At 43.2% G+C, this 17,376-nt stretch overlaps 1 protein-coding gene across 1 annotated transcript in view; it reads right to left on the bottom strand.

The window, feature by feature from the left end:
* The window catches only part of SYN1 (synapsin I), a 339,257-nt gene that overhangs the window by 91,800 nt on the left and 230,081 nt on the right, over positions 1 to 17,376 (bottom strand). The window lies entirely within an intron of this gene.

Here is a 17,376-nt window from a genome sequence, read left to right on the forward strand (position 1 = left end):
AATCACGCCATCCTCATCAACCAGCTAGCTGCGATAGGAATCTCTGGTTTAGCGCTCTCCTGGTTCAAATCGTTTCTAACTAACAGAGGCTACAAGGTAAAAATCCAAAATAAAGAATCATCACGCCACGACTCAACCATCGAGTCCCACAAGGTTCCTCTTTATCCCCTACACTCTTTAATATTTACCTCCTACCACTCTGCCGACTCCTTAACAACCTCAATTTAATACACTTTCTCTATGCAGACGACATCCAGATCCTGATCCCCATCAAAGAATCATACTCAAAAACCCTTGATTACTGGGAATCCTGTCACCAAGAAATCAAAAGCCTTCTCAACAGCCTAAATCTGATACTAAACTCCGCCAAAACTGAAGTATTACTCATAACTCCGGATAACAATCTCACAGCCTCTCTGCCAACCAACCTACAAACCACTCATGTGAGAGATCTTGGTGTGCTAATCGACAATAAACTGAACTTCAAAGCCCACATCAATAAAACCACCAAAGACTGCTTCTATAAACTGCAAGTGTTAAAAAGGATAAGACCACTATTCCATGCCAAAGACTTCAGAACCATCCTCCAAGCCCTCATTTTCTCCAAACTGGACTACTGCAGCTCCACTTTACTTGGCCTCCCCTCCTCATACACAAAACCGCTCCAAATGGTCCAAAACGCAGCAGCCCGTCTACTGACAAACACTAGGAAAAGAGACCATATCTCCCCAGTGCTACAAGACCTCCACTGGTTACCAATTCATTTCAGAGTCATTTATAAATCCATCACCTTGATATACAAAATCATTCACCTACATACCATAATCGACCTACAAATTCCTCCCCGTTTACACAAATCCACAAGACCGACCAGGGAAGCCTACAGAGGATGCCTCGTTGTTCCACCCACGAAAACCACCAATCACTGTACCTTAAGAGACCGAGCCCTTTCCACAGCAGGCCCACCGTTATGGAACTCCATCCCTCCAGATCTCAGAAACGAACCATGCCTCCTAACCTTTAGGAAAAGACTCAAGACATGGCTTTTCAGACAAGCCTTCCCGAACTCCACCTAACATGCACCATTAATAAATTCTCTGCTAAGATGCTGTATATTTGAGACACCATATTTATATTGTACACCTGTATATAATTAACCTTCTCTATCTCTCTCTATTTCTTACAATCCCAGTTCATTAGCCCTTGTTAATTGTAACTGCCTCTCTTCATCACGTTATTTTGTTTTTGGTTGTATTATTCGCACCCCTGTTTTCTGTAAACCGACATGATGTGAACAAGTTCATGAATGCCGGTATAAAAAAACCTTAAATAAATAAAAATAAAAATATAATAGGTATGGTAAAGAGGCAAGTACATTCAAGCAGATTATGCAGTAAATTTTTCAATATTAATAGAGGCTGCTTAGCTAAATTATGCACCTATCACAAATAGCCAAAACCTTCTTGAGGTTTCTTAGGAGTGTGAATCTAAATACTGCCTTAACTGCTCAGGTTCTGAAAAAATATATTATCATTTTGATACACTACTATACTTCTGCAGGGAAATCTCAAGTAGAACTTTGCTCTTCTTAAATTACTTTATTTTTCATTTGTAGGAAAAGTTTTCTCAATTCCTGCATTCCTGCAATTTCCAGACATTCCTTGGTAATGTCTGGAAATATTCTGATTTGGTTTCCATAAAATTGAGACTGCTGCTTCCGAAAATACAATTGAAATATTAAATCTCTATCTGATGGGAGGACTTCGGCTGGAGAAACCTCTCCATGGAGAGGAGAGGAGAGGCTAAAAGGCACAGAGTCTGAAGTGCTTCTTTGACACCTGGAAGCTGGTAACAACGCAACTACCCCTAAGCCACGCCCCTTTGGTGACGTCATTAAGGGGAGCCGGAATGCCGGATAAATTCGAGGCAGTGCGGCACCTAAACCAGAGGACTTTGGCTGGAGAAACTTCTCCATGGAGAGGAGAGGAGAGGCTAAAAGGGACAGAGTCTGAGGTACTTTTTTGACATCTGGAAGCTGGTAACAACGTGACTACCCCTAAGCCATGCCCCTTTGGTGACGTCATTAAGGGGAGCCGGAATGCTGGATAAATTCGAGGCAGTGCGGCACCTAAATGGAGGACTTCGGCTGGAGAAATCTCTCCGTGGAGAGGAAAGGAGAGGCTAAAAGGGACAGAGTCTGAGGCGCTTCTTTGATACCTGGAAGCTGGTTACAACGCGACTACCCCTAAGCCAGGGGTCAGGAACCTATGGCTCGCGAGCCAGATGTGGCTCTTTTGATGGCTGCATCTGGCTCACAGACAAATCTTTAATAAAAAAGTAAAAATCTAACAAAATCCCCCACCTTCCTGATGCCCCCCAAGACCTCCAAAATTAATTTACTACAACCCCCCCCCTCCCCCAAGACCTGCCAAAAGTCCCTGGTGGTCCAGCGGGGGTCCAGGAGCGGTCCGGGAGCGGTCTCCTGGACTTGGGCTGTTGGCTGCCAGTAGTCAAAATGGTGCCGACGGCCCTTTGCCCTCACTATGTCACTGGGGTCGACCAATGGCGGCGGTAGCCCCTGTGACATAGTAAGGGCAAAGGACTGTCAGCTGCCAGTAGTCAAAATGGCGCCGACGGCCCTTTGCCCTTACTATGTCACAGGGGCTACCGCCGCCATTGGCTATTCTGGCTGTGATACTAAGGAGGCAAAAATACCTTGGATTATGTCAAGTTATTTGTTCCATTGTTTGTTGAGACTTTTCTGCAGCTGGGGCATCTTCTTCTGAGACGAGGATCGGTTCTTATTCTGTTGATGGCAGAGGACTGGAAAGCAATGGAAGAATCAAGCATATAGGATTTGGAACCTGTAGTCACAGACCCTGAGTAAGTGACTGGGAGACTGGTAAAGCCCTGGTGATAGGAGGTGGAAGCTGCAGCCTGGGTTCTGTTAAAGAATTACCATAAGTTGCATACAGCTGAGTAGGCAGTGCAGCTTTTAAGATTTTCTGTGCATATCTTTCTCCAGGGTTAACTGGTAGTATAGGAAAATAATGGTGTTCCTTTCTGGGCCTCTTAGATATAGTAGAAGGAGGGGACAATGGGGAGAGGTTTGGTCTGCCATCAGAAATGCCAGGTATTGTCACCTTGTGAGTTTGCATCGATGCTTGCAATCAAAGTGGACTTCCTATGTGTCGATTGCTTCGCTGGAATGTGCGTCAAGGATTGCTTTGGTGCTACTTGCTTCAATGACCTCTATGCACCTGGTTTGCAGGACTTTGATACATCTTGCTTCAATTTCTCTGATGCAGTCTTCAGTATATGTGCCCGGAGCACTCCAATGCTTGTGCACTTTGTGCATTGATGTACTGTGTGTCGACTGCATTGGTGCATTGTGTGTTGACTGCACCGATGCATTATCTGTCAATCACTCCAATGCACTTTATGTCAATCATTCTGCTGCACCATGTGTGGACCGCTCCAATGCATCACTCGTTGAGCAGCTCAATGCAGTCTCCTTGGAAATACTCGATGCATATGGTTTTAACAGCTCTGATGTATTACTTTGTGGAGCTGTTTTCCCTCAATGCTGTATCAATTATTTTTGCTTCTTAGACAGTACTGCAGCTGACTGTACCAAGTGCTTTGAGGAGTCCCAGTGATTGGCCTTAGTAGGCACTCTGACTGACTCCACAGACTTATGCTGAATTGGCATTGATGCACCCTGGACTGTCCAGTCTGGATCATCTCAGTGTGATGAAGTGGTACCAGAAGATCTGCTTTTGTTGCTCCTCAATGAAGATGAGGAATAGTGACTCCTGGAAGCAGATTTGCTTTTCATTTCAACTCACAAGCTGGCTATCTTACCTGATCTGGACTGCTGGGAACTTGGGACATTTGACCACATGCCTGGCAGTTCATTTGGTCATGTTCTGGACAAAGCATAGATAACAAAGGTCATGGATATCTGTTATGGACATAATTTGGCCATAGGAGCAGGATTGAAGCTACTTATAGCCTTCTTAGAAGCTGTAAGGAAGATTCTAGAAGTTCCTTTATCCCCTTTTCTTTCTTTTGTAATCGCAAGAGTAGAACTGAAAACTGCTGTTGTGGGTCACTGGAGACAGAGAGGAAGGAAAAATGACTAAGGGGAGTAGTTTGTGAGAGGGACAGATTATCCGTCCTTGAAGTGCAGATGAAAAACAGACTGAGGAGACTCTGAGGCAACGCTGACATGGGAAGTCCTGCACATGTTCAGTAGAGCTCAAAGCTCTACTAGCTTGGAGAGACTGATCCGTTCAGTGCCGCCTGATGACATCACCCACAGATCATGACTAATTCAGCCCTGCTTATCTACGGAAAACTACCAAAGCTATTTACAACATATTAAAATACAATTCATAATCATATACAACATCCTGAAATGCAGTTCCTATAAACAGCTTAAATACAATGCATAAAACCAATTTATAATTCAAAACAATAACAAGAATGAAAACCTTAATACCCAACTCCCACTCCCTACTTTCATTAGGAAATGAAGCAGTTAAGTTTATGATTTAAACTAAAATACACACAGTCCTACTGCAGTATACAGTATAGGGAGCAGCAGTACAAGCTTACTTATCCCACACAGTGCCATAACACAAAACAGGTACAGGACACACAGAAGTTGGCAACCCTATCTGCGAGAGTTACACAGATTGCCAGACCTGCCAAGTCACCAGTATTTGGTGGGAGTCTCCCAGATTGGGAGTTATTTCCCATTCTCCTGCAAGAGAGTGGAAAACTCCTGCCAGATGTGGCTGTCTGCAGTAGCAGACAGCCCAGGGATCGATGAAAGCATTAGATGGACTAGGCAGCAACCTAGAGTGCAACAGTTCTGGGAGCAGTGTCAACAGCATATCCTTCTTCCTGCTTACACAGGCTCATATGACACTACTTCCTCTTCTGGGCCTGCACAGGCAGAAAGAAGGAGATGCTGTTGCCACCGCTGGAAGAAGCAGGCTGTAGCATGAACCTGTATGGCTGAAAAGAGGAGGGAGTGGAACAGTGTTGGCCATGTGCACTAAAAGAAGCAGGTGGCAGAGCAGCATCAGTGTGTGGGCTGAAAGGAGGAGGTGGCAGGAACAGAAGGTGGAGCAGTGTCAGTCCATGTGGCCCGAAGGAGTCATTCTATCAACTGCAGGGCTGAAGGAGGAGACTTCTGTTGCCGCTTGAGTTTCCAGAGGAGAAGTATGTGAGCGTGAGAGAGTGTATATATGTGATTTAGCATGTGTGAGTGTGTGTGTGCATGTGATTGTGTGAAAGAGGGAGTGTGAGTGAGCATTTGTAAGAGAATGTGTTTGTGTGTGTGTGTGATTGAGCATATGTTGTAAAGGGAGTCTGAGTGAACATATGCAAACAGACAGCTTGTGTGCATGAGAGTATGAGAGTGTGTGTGAAAGAGAATGTGTGTGAGTGAGCATTTGTGTGTTCTCAGTGGAAAACAGGACCTTGTGCAGGAGATAAAGGTGGTAGATCCGCTTGGCAGCAGTGATAATAATGTAATTAAAATTGACATAATCACTGATGAAACACTATGTAGTAACATTTAACTTTAAAAAAGGAGAATATGATAAAATTAGAAAATTTTAAAAAGAACAATTCACAAGGTTAAAAACCTGCAGGAGGTGTGTACATTTTTTTAAATTACTATCTTTGAGGCTCAGATAAAATGTATTCCATGCATTAAAAGAGGTCGGAGGAAAACCAAACAACTGCTGGCAAAGTTTAATAATGAGATGAAAGAGACAATTAAAGCCAAAGAGCATCTTTCAAAAAATGGAAAGCAGACTCAAATGAGAAAAATAGGAAAGAGCATAAACACTGGCAAGTTAAATGTAAAAAAGTAATTAAGCAGGCTAAGAGAGAATTTGAAAAGAAGCTTGCTGTAGAAGTAAAAACAGATAATAAAATCATTCTCAAGTACATTGGAAGCAAAAAGCCTGTAAGGGAGTCAGCTGGACCACTAGAGGAGCAAAAGGGGTGCTCAGGGAGGACAAGGAAATAGCAGAAAAACTAAATGAATTTTCCTGAGGAGAATGTCAGGGGGAGAGGAAAAGGGAGAAGGAGAGAGAGAGGGAGAGACAGAGATAGAGCACCTCTGGGGAGGCACACATATTAGTCAACTTTTTATACCACTGTAAGAGGGGCAACTAGTAATTCGGGGTGAGGTTTTGGTGGTGGCCTAGGTTTTGGGGGGGCAGTTTTTCATACACAGTCAGAGGTACAAACAGGACAGTAGACATCTATGAAGATCTGATGTGATTTGGAGTGTGAAAGATACACAAAGATGAGATTTGTACAGTGTACGCTTGACCTAGTTTGATGCACTCTCTACCTAGCTCATATCAAGCTAGGTCGAGAGTACGATGTACAAATCTCATCTTTGTGTACCTGTCATACCTCTGGCTGTGCATGTAAAACTGCCCCCCAAAACCTAGGCCACCACCAAACCACACCCTGATTTACTAGTTGCCCCTCTTACAGTGGTATAAATAGTTTTCTTATATTTACACTCTCTCTCTCAAAAAGTTGGCATTAGCTCATGATGTGAAAATATCTCACATGCAATAAATTTTACATGCATTGTGCTAAAATACCTATGTGATGCGGTAAAATGCATGCGTTGCGGTATCTTGAAAATTGCCCTAACCTTGCTCCTTTTTTATTGAGGGCTCTATTTTTTGCTATATTTATAGAAAAATGATGAACCTAGATCTTAGAGATGTTCAGAAAAGTGTTGGACAAGTTGCTGAAGAAAAAATCCATAAACAGTTATTTGCCAGGTAGCCTTTGAAAAGCTAGAGCTTATTCTTGTGAGAAAGAAAAAATAGATCAACTACAGAGGATCTGTAAGGTGATCCAGACAGGCCACTGTCAGAAACAGGATGCTGGGCTCAAAAGAACTTAGTCTGATCCAGAATGGCACTTCTTAGATTCTTAGGAGTGAGCATGTGCATGAGTGAAGAGGAATGTGAGTGAGCATGTTTATATAATTATAATGTGTGACAGCATGTGTCAGCGAGAGAGAGCATAATTGTACATACGCATGAGCGTGTATCTGAATGAACACATGAGTGAGAGACTGTGTGTGTCTGTGTATATGAGAGAGAAAGGAGAAGGTTTGTGTACAACAATTCTTCCCCCCTTCACAAATCGATGCTGAATGTTTTTATTGTAATCCACCTAGAAGTTTTGGACAGGAGAAAATAATTTTTTAAATAAATAATGACAATTTCAGCATCGGTATATTAAAAGAATTTAAATAAATAAATAAAATAAATAATTATTGGGTGTTATTTGATATGTCTGCAATTTTGAAATATTTTATTGGTGTTTTGGAAAAATGTTAAAAAAAATGTATGAGTTAGATGTTATTCTATTCATCAGCTGTTTTGAAATTTTTATTTTTTGTTAGTATGGTTTTACTATAATGATTGATATTTTATATTGATTTTATTGTAGGATGTATTATGAAAAATAGTAATGATTCCGTTTTTCCATTCTCATGGCTGGTTGCCATTTCCAGTTCAGATTTTGTCTTTGTGTTTTTATTTATACTTTAGGATCTCTATTCTTTTTGGTGAGGGTCTGTCTGTGGTCTGCATGTGTGACTGAGGACTGATATTCCCCTAGCATTTAGTTTCTGTGTTGGGATCTTCAGCAGCTTGGCTTGTTTGGTTTTCCTAATAGGAAGTGTATTGGTGTTTTAGGGCCTGGTGTAATATATACAACATTGCCTTTTCATAAGTAGGGTGTTTCTGTTTGAATGCTGGCAGTTAGTGCTATTTAGGTATAAGAGGTTTACTAGATTGTGTGGCACCCCTACCGGGTTTGGCCACTAGATGCCACTATCCTTTCCCTTAGAGCACACTTAGAAAGGAGCCATCCTTGCTCTTCAGTCCCTCCACCTAAGGTTCTGATTGGATGACTCAGTGTTATTTAGCCCAACCATTTTAACATTCAGGGGATTCAGTTAGAGAGAGCAGCTGCTGAGGAAAGGATGTATTTTTTCCTCAATCTGGTAGGACCTCCTGGCCTTACCTTAAGGAGTTTTCTTTCAGAGGGGATACCTCACTGTGCACTCCCTGCCAGAGGATCTTTCTCACTTTAAGTTACAGAGAGATAGATTGTTGAGTCTGATACCTTTTACAGGCAAAAGACCTGTGAGCCTGCTCTTCTCACTAGGTGGGCAAGCACCAGTGATGGATCTTGCTGCAAGAGACAGTGAATGCTAGAAGAGTTATATTTTGAAAGGAACTGAGTTTGCCTTGCTAGTTTGAGGAAAGTCATCTTCACTGGCCATACTCAAGAGACAGGGACTGAAAATCAGTGAGCGAATTCACACCGTGGATGTGGCAAATACCTGTGGCAGCATGAACCCCAGTTTAAGAAGAAGAATCCAGCTAACCTTTATGTATTTTGGACTTTGAGTTAGTGGGGAGATTTTTGGATCCCCCTTCTCCACTGGGATTTGAGTGCAGGAGTAATAACCTGATTCTACAGATTTTTCCACAAGAGAAATCACCTGAAGTAACAACTGAGGATAAAGGAACAGTTGAACCAAAGGAAGAAAGGATAAGAGAAGGAGATCTGAATGTCCAACCATAGAATCAGGACAGGCTGGATGTCCACAGATAAGAAGATGTCTAAAGGTAGGATTTTTGCAAAGCAATAGGGACCCTTCCAATAGGATTCCAACACAACCGTTTGGAGAGTTATGCACATTTAAAATCACCATGGGCTCTACCCAAAGGTCTGTGATAAGGACACCTACCCTCATAGAAAGAAAACGCTGTAACTACAGTCAGATGTGCACTCATCAGTAGCTGTGTACCCAACCCACTGAATACACCCAGTTATCTTAAGTTAGCCTGATAACTTTAAGACTGCTCTATGGCATGACAAGAGTTAGATGGATAAACAGTTTATCATTAACTGAATATCAGAGTCAACTAGATTACTTATCTGGCTAACTTAATTCTGCCTTAAAAGTTATCCGGCTACATTTTATCTGGCTAACAACTTATCCAGTTAACTCCGAAGTGGTCAGCCAATGGGAATTTTCAAATCTTGCCATTTGTCTGGCAAGGTCTGGCATTTGGGCTTTTTAAACTGTGAAGCATGCAATGGTGGTTTCTCAATTGGACTACTATAATGGCCTGTGCATGGGTCTCCCTTACAGACTTGTTTCGCGTGCTGTCCACAGCAGACCCGCGGCACAGCCCCCTCACCTTCAAATCCAGCTTCTGGTTCCTCCTTGTTGGTGGCGATAGGCCACCAGCTCCATCCTCAGGCCTCCCCTGGTGCTTACGGCCCTGCTGCAGCTCCCAGCATCCCTGTTCCTGCTGCCCCTGCTCGTCGGGCCTCTCCGATGTGGCCTGCGGAGAGACGCTGCCACTCGTGCCGCACCCCTCCCTAGGCACGCGTGCATCATTAAATGTTTAAGTAGGGACTGCGGTGGGAACTTGGCCGCGGCTCCGGATGATGACGTCAACGCTACTAGAGTATATAAGCTTAGGCTCCGCTCCCTAGCGTCACCTTTGCAACAGGTCTTCTTGCTGGTCGAGTACTCGTTGCCTTCAGAGATTCATCTCACTTCCCATGTTCCTGTTCCTCGTTGTTCCTGGTTCCAGTCTCCTTGCTTCTACCCTTGTTTCGTCCCTCGGATTGACTACACAGACTTTGACTCTGTTTTGCCTGACTTCGCCTTTGACTCTCTCCAAGCCTGGACCTCTGCATTGCTTGACTTCACCATTGACTCTCTCCAAGCCCAGACCTCTGCTTTGCCTGACCATGCTATTGCCTGTCTCCAGACCCAGACCTCTGCTTCGCCTGACTACGCTATTGCCTATCTCCAGTCCCAGACCCAGACCCCAGCTTCACCTGACTACGCTATTGCCTATTTCCAGACCCAGATTTCTGCTTCACCTGATTACTTGATTGACTATCTCCATGATCAGACCTCAGCCTTGCTTGCCACTGCCTTCGGATTGCTGCCAGCCCTGACTCAAGCCTGTTCTTTGACGCCTCTTCAGCTTACCCCCTGGACGTGGCTATTTCAGGCTTCGGCCTGTTCTTGCTCGAGTGCCCCTTCTGCTCCTGTACCTTTGGTGCTCGAGTTTCCAGGACACTACCTCGTCCAGAGTAAGACTGTACCATCTCTCATCTGCTGTCTCTGGGCTGAACCACTCTCATCTCGAGGCCCACCTAAGTCCTGCCGGCCCCGGCACCCAAAGGCTCAACCCGCGGGGAAGGAGGGCTGGTATAGGTGAAGCTCCAGTGGCCTCTGTCTATCAGCTCACTCCGCCTGCCAACAGTGGGGACCTGTAGATCGCCTACCTATGGGTTGTGTCAACCCCACCTCAGCCCAAGGGTCCACAAGTGGCTCAAAATATAGCTGCATGGATTGTGTCTGAGATATATATGACTTCAGTTTAATATGCATTTACTTGGTTATCAATAAAAGCACATATTCAGTTTAAGTTTACATTTACATTTCATGCTCTGTGGGGTCAGGGACTGGAGTATTTGAGCAGTAAGCTAAAATGACATACGTCAGGCTGGCAGTAGAGATCTAATCAGCGAGCACTGTTAGTTATACTTACTTTTAGGGAGATGGGACAAGTGCAATTACAGTCGAGGGCATTTTCCATAGCTACAGCTACATTGTTGAATTCTTTACCAGTAGATACTGAATTGGAAAGAGACTATCTGACCTTTCGTAGAAAGATGAAGACTTGGCTTTTGTCCCAAGCATGATAGTTAGATATTTAAATTGATTTTATGTAGGTTTTCTGGAAACTTTTATATGAGAGACTAGTGGGAGGGGTAGGCTCCATTTAAGGCTAGTGTGTAAGAAAGCTGGGTTGTTTTACCTGTTTTTATGAAATGTAAAGCAATCAATTTCTCATTAATTCTGTTTTGTTTTATATGAATTATGTCAACCGCCTTGGGCAATTCTTTGGAATCAGGGAGGCAGTTAATAAGAAAGTTTAAATAAATAAAATAAAAAAATATCAACCTCAAGAAATCTAAATTAAAAAATAAAGGAAGTGCATGAAAGAAAATGAGGAGTGGGACCATGAGAAAAGAACAAGAAAGAAACACAAACGAAGAGGAAAATAATAAAAGATCGAGAAATATACAGGTTTGAAAATAGTTTATTGGAAATTATTATTATGTTACATTACAGTGTAAATTGTAAGCACAGGAGTGTTGGGAGAGATGAAGTGTTTCACTTAATTCTTCTAGCATGTACTAGCTTGGTATATTTGATTCAGAAATTCTAGTTTTTCGGTGAGATCAAAGGTATGGAGCACTGCCAAGTATACTGGTCCTGGTGAAAACTGGAATCTTTGTGTCAGAGCCTCAAAATGTTCCCTTAGAACAAAGGCAGAGTTTTTAATATCTAACTTCTTTGGATAAAATGGCTTCTGGGATTCTAGAAACTGCACATTTTTTTAAGCTGACGTTTATTATTTTTTGCGGGGCTAATAACCTGCGTCTGCTTAAGTGGTCACTTCCAGAACTCCAGGGCAGTGAGGAAGAGGATCACAGTGCGAGGAAAAGTTTCCTCTCATGGAAGACTCCCCTTTGGCAGCTCTGGAAGCCGTCAGGGGGTTAGAGAGTTCACAGTACCAGGCAGTGAAAGGAGGGGCGGGGTAGGCAACGTTGGAAAGCGGCCTGCGGTTTCCTGAGTATAACGTTTCATTTCGGCGCTGACTCACCACCAGCCAACCCCTTCATCACTCTCCTGACAAAAGAGAAAAGCAATCCTGCTAGGAGAACAGAACTGAGTGGACCGACACTTGATGCAAACTATGTTGTTTCGAGATTATCTGGCTAGGGAGAGAAGGGTTGAAATAAATCAACTTTATGCCCTCATAAAAAGAGCTGCCTCTGCTAATACAAATCCATCTGTAACAATGATCCCTTTGGGCCATACCTGTGTGTGGATCTCTGCTCTGTGACTCCCAGCTCTGTTTCAGTTTACTGGTCACACATCATTTTCTGGCTCAGTTACTGCAGAGCAGCAATGGATGAAAAAGCTCAGAATGTGTTCTATACTGGTATTAAAGTCTTCATCCAGTGATAAAAGTCCCTGTGTAACAAAGATCCCTTCAGATGATGCCTGTGTACAGTCTGTTCTGTGACTCCCAGCTCACATCTGTCTCTGGCAAAGTCCCAAGGCATTGTGTCACTTCCTCTTTATGTTGTGATCAGAGGCAAGTGTTCAGTTAAGAAAAGTGATAACAGCAAAAATTCCAGACCAACCAAGTTCACAGTCTGACCCAAGGTCATGGAGAAATATCAAATAACTGACACCAGTGATGCAGTTATGACCTAAGAGCATCAATAACTACGCAGTAACTATCCCTTCTATGCTCCCTGAACCCAGGAAGGCAGTTCTGGCTCAAGGCCATGGCCATGGAGAAATACCCAATAACTGACCCATCCATGAACCCTGACCCAATGACCTGAAGGCAAAGATAACTAGCCAATAATTGACTCCTCTGTGATATTAAGAACTAGGAAAGTGCACAGAACAACTCCGTTTTAGGTTGTTCATTGTCAGTGACAGAAATGTCATTCACTGTAAGATGTTCACTGTATTAAGAACATAAGAAATTTGCCATGCTGGGTCAGACCAAGGGTCCATCAAGCCCAGCATCCTGTTTCCAACAGAGGCCAAACCAGGCCACAAGATCCTGGCAATTATCCAAATACTAAGAAGATCCCATGCTACTGATGCAATTAATAGCAGTGGCTATTCCCTAAGTAAACTTGATTAATAGCCGTTAATGGACTTCTCCTCCAAGAACTTATCCAAACCTTTTTTGAACCCTGCTACACTAACTGCACTAAGCACATCCTCTGGCAACAAATTCCAGAGCTTTATTGTGCGTTGAGTGAAAAAGAATTTTCTCCAATTAGTCTTAAATGTGCTACTTGCTAACTTCATGGAATGCCCCCTAGTCCTTCTATTATTCGAAAGGTAAATAACCGAGTCACATCTACTCGTTCAAGACCTCTCACGATCTTAAAGACCTCTATCATATCCCCCCTCAGCCGTCTCTTCTCCAAGCTGAACAGCCCTAACCTCTTCAGCCTTTCCTCATAGAGGAGCTGTTCCATCCCCTTTATCATTTTGGTTGCCCTTCTCTGTACCTTCTCCATCTCAACTATATCTTTTTTGAGATGCGGTGACCAGAATTGATCACAGTATTCAAGATGTGGTCTCACCATGGAGCGATATAGAGGCATTATGGCATTTTGACATTTTCCATTTTATTAACCATACCCTTCCTAATAATTCCTAACATTCCTAACATTCTGTTTGCAATTCCTAACATGTTGCCACTGAATTACAGTTTGCACAAAATTCAGTGGCACACCTTATCTACTGCCAGTGCCATTACTATCAGGTACACCATCTTTTCAAATCACTATACTAGCTCCCCTCTGATTCCACATAAAATTTAAGCTTCTTATACTCACTATAAATCCAGGTAGTCTGCAGTTCCTTGTTACCTCTTCTCTCTAATCACCCCTCTTCCCAAACTTCGTTAATTAATTAAACAAGGGGTGGGCAAACTTTGACCCGCTAACCAAATCCAACCCATCAATATTTTTCTACTGGTCTGCCAATCTCTTGCAAAAGCTGCATAATGTGTGGCCCACCAACAGTGTGACCTGCCTGCCCGAGTAGCCAATGTCAACAAAGGGCCAAAATGTCACCCCTGCTGACATGCTAAAATACACAACATTGGGCCTTCAATAATGAGATCAAGCATGTGAGCATACAGGTTAGAGCAGGATTTCCTAAACTTTGGGTTGGGATCCCAAATGGGGTCACAAAACCTTCAGCTAGGGTCACAAGTGATTGAAAGAGAAGTACTCTTCAGATGCCAGAAGCTGGGACCTGCAAGCCAGCCCATACTCACAGGTCCTGCAGTGGCCCTATCCTCCTATGAATTTCTGTGGTAAAAGAAAGCCCTGCGTGAGGAGGGATTGGGGCCACTGCAAGGTCTGTGAGCATGCACTGACTCATAGGCTCCATGCCAACTTTCATTATTAATGTTGCTTCCACTTGCAGATCACAGTCAAGATAAGAAACAAACATGAGGGGTTGGGAGGGAAAGGCTGAGTGTGCATGAGCCCATGAAGATTGTCACCCATCATGGAACATACCCAAAAGAAAAATGTTACCCCTGTCATCAGCCTTTCTTCTTATGAGTTCTCATGCACTTTGGACTGGGGTCCAAAAGAAACCGTTGCCACTGGCCTTGGACTCAGGAGGGTGTTTAGAGAAGGGGCTGTTTGAAGGGAAGGATCAGATGCAGGAGGGGTTTGAGGGTTGGGTCAGCTAGAGAAAGATCAACTGTAGAGGGTGAGAGAGGGAGAATGAAAGAATATTGGACTAGAAGATGGAGAAGAATTGGGGGTAAGAGGGAATTAGCTGAGGAGATGTGAAAAAAGGTTGGAGGGGAGGAAGTGAGGCTGAGAAATAATAGAAGAGATGGGGATGAGTGGGAAGGGAGAATGGGGTGAGAGGAAGGTGATGACAGGATCAATTCATGGTTGTAAGGGTTGGTAAGAGAGGATTAGTTGGGGGTATACAAAAAGGCTGGAGGCCATAAGCTGGGATGGTGAGAGTTGCTGGGGATATAAGAGAGGATCAACTGCAGGGGCAATGGTTGAGAGGGGAATCAATGGAGGGAAAGAGGTTGTCCTCTGGAGGGTTTGGAGGTTGAGGTTGGAGTGAGAGTGGAGTGATTGCTGGAGGTGGATCGCACACCTGCTAATTTGTTTTGGCCATCCTCTGGGGTCATGTGAATTTTCAAGTGTTAAAATGGGGTCATATTAGCTAAACGTTTGGGAAGCCCTGGGTTACAGCATCAATACAATGGTTGGGAGACATGATTTTCAATATTCAATTTTCCCTCCCCCCCCCCCCCAGGTACTGGATGCTCTGCTGTTGTTTCCCGTCACCTTCCTGTCTGCATCGCCGCAGCTCCTTCTCACTGGAGACTTTTATGTGAGCTGGTTACTCGACCCTGCTAAGAACCAGCCACTGTGTGTTGTGCTGGGTCAGGTGATGTTGCCGATATCCTGGAGGCCCGGAGATGGTGGGGCCAAGCTATTGTGGCTTCTCAGTGGAAAGTGAGAAGCGTTGGCGGGGAAGGGGAGCTCTGTGCTGTGCTGTGGAAAATGACCCGACGTAGTTACTTCCTCTAGCCCCCACACCTCCCGTACTGTGTCACTAACAGTTCATGCTGTGTAATGGCCACACTGCTGGAAGGTAGCAGGCATTTAGGGGTTGCAGAACCTTCCCCTTTCCTTCTCTGTCCCAGAGCCAGTTTGTGCCCGGGGCCTAAAATGGATCCGGTTCCCTGCCCACCCTAATCCATGGAGGTGTGTAGGAGTTCCAGCTGCTCCAGTAGGCCCTGAGCAGTGGAGACAGCTGCACACAGTAGAGAGGGGTCTGTCGCTGACCTGCCTGCTGCCTGGGCCCTGATGCTGCTCAGTTCTGTCCAGTGGACCAATGCGTGCAATGAAAAGGGGTGTTTGAAATCCTGGGTTTAATTGGGGTTGGTGAAATATATAAAAGTCAAACAAAAAACTTTACCAAAGTCTAAATCAAATTTGAAAGCTGGAGGATTACTATTGCACCAAACTGTAAACAACTGTAAAAAAGGAGGAGAAAAAAACCTCAGAAGTCAGGAAAATATGAAGGTTGTACAAATGGCTTTAAGATCAATTAGAAGTAAGCCAATGGATCCAGCGTTTCACTGCAATGGTTGCTTCAGGGTTTATCAAATTCTCCAAATGCAAAAATACTCAACTGTGACTAGCAAAATGGCAAAACACTCAAAAAATATTCTCAATCGTCTAAATATGTACTCAAAAAGAAAACTTGCCCAACCTCAACTGCATAGGAGGAACACAATTATAAAACTTCTGATATAATAACTTACAGAAATGCTATCATGACAGTAATTTCTTTTTAATTGGATCACCAAATGGACTAAATTTCGATAATGAGTGGACAGTGTTTCTATAAGCAATTATATTAAAAGTTTTATTTATTTATTTATATATTTATTTATTTAATATACCGACATTCAATCGAGATATCACATCGGTTTCCAGATAACTAAAAGAATAGGGTTAGATCGGCCCTATTTTATATTGTAACATGGTAACAATTATAACAGAATTATAACAGAAATACATGGAACAATAGATTATAGTATATAACATATGTACATAAATGGCTTGTTGATAAAAATAATTTAGGATTAAGGATAGCAGGGAGGGTTGGGAGGAGGGAGGAAGGGAGGGAAGAGAGGGGTGGGTGGGAGGAAGGGAGTGTCAGGGAGGGATGAAAGGGGGGAGAGATGCCTGTGTAGGGGGTGAGGTGTGTTGCGTTCGGGCAGGTTAAGGGTCAGGTGGGAAGGCTTTTAAGAACAGCCATGTTTTGAGGTGTTTTTTGAAGACTTGCAATGAAGGTTCATTTCTGAGACAGGTGGGGAGGGAGTTCCAAAGGGTAGGGCCCGCTAGTGTTGTGGCTCGTTTGCGGGTTGCCATGGTGACAATGTTTTTATAGGTTGTTATGACAATATGAAACAGTGATTGAAAATCTGAGAACATATGATGCAAATGCAGTTTTAAAATCTAGCATCAGTACATTGATGCATTGAACAGTCAAGATGGAGGTGAAGTGTAAGGGAAGCTGACATTGGAACTGGGGTAAACTGTAATTTTGTTCATTCTATGCAGTTGTGAGTGGGCAAATTTATCTTTTTGGAGTATATATTTAAAAGACTGAGAATATTTTTTTTAAAAGGAATTGAATATGAAAGTAAAATTTAGATTTTATTTATAGGTGCAGATTGTTTGAAAAGTGGAAAATGTGCCATCAAGTTTCAAGTTTAAAAGCGATGTTGCCAAGTATTTGCAATCAAGTGTTTGTGGAGATCATACTGCACCTTATCTCTCTGAAGAGCTGTATTTCATCTCCCTGGAAGGGTACAACAAGGATTGCTTATTAGGATCTTGGAGAGACTGGGGATTAAGGAACAAACTATTTTAATAGGACTAGGGGACATTCCCTGAAGTTAGCAAGCAGCACATTTAAGACTAATCGGAGAAAATTCTTTTTCACTCAACACACAGTTAAAGTCTGGAATTTGTTGCCAGAGGATGTGATTAGTGCAGTTAGTGTACCTGGGTTCAAAAAAGGTTTGGATAAGTTCTTGGAGAAGTCCATTAACTGCTAATTAAGTTTACTTAGGGAATAGCCACTGATATTAGTTGCATCAGTAGCAT

The sequence above is a fragment of the Rhinatrema bivittatum genome, chromosome 1 (genome assembly GCF_901001135.1).
Source record: "Rhinatrema bivittatum chromosome 1, aRhiBiv1.1, whole genome shotgun sequence".
Classification (NCBI taxonomy): domain Eukaryota; kingdom Metazoa; phylum Chordata; class Amphibia; order Gymnophiona; family Rhinatrematidae; genus Rhinatrema; species Rhinatrema bivittatum.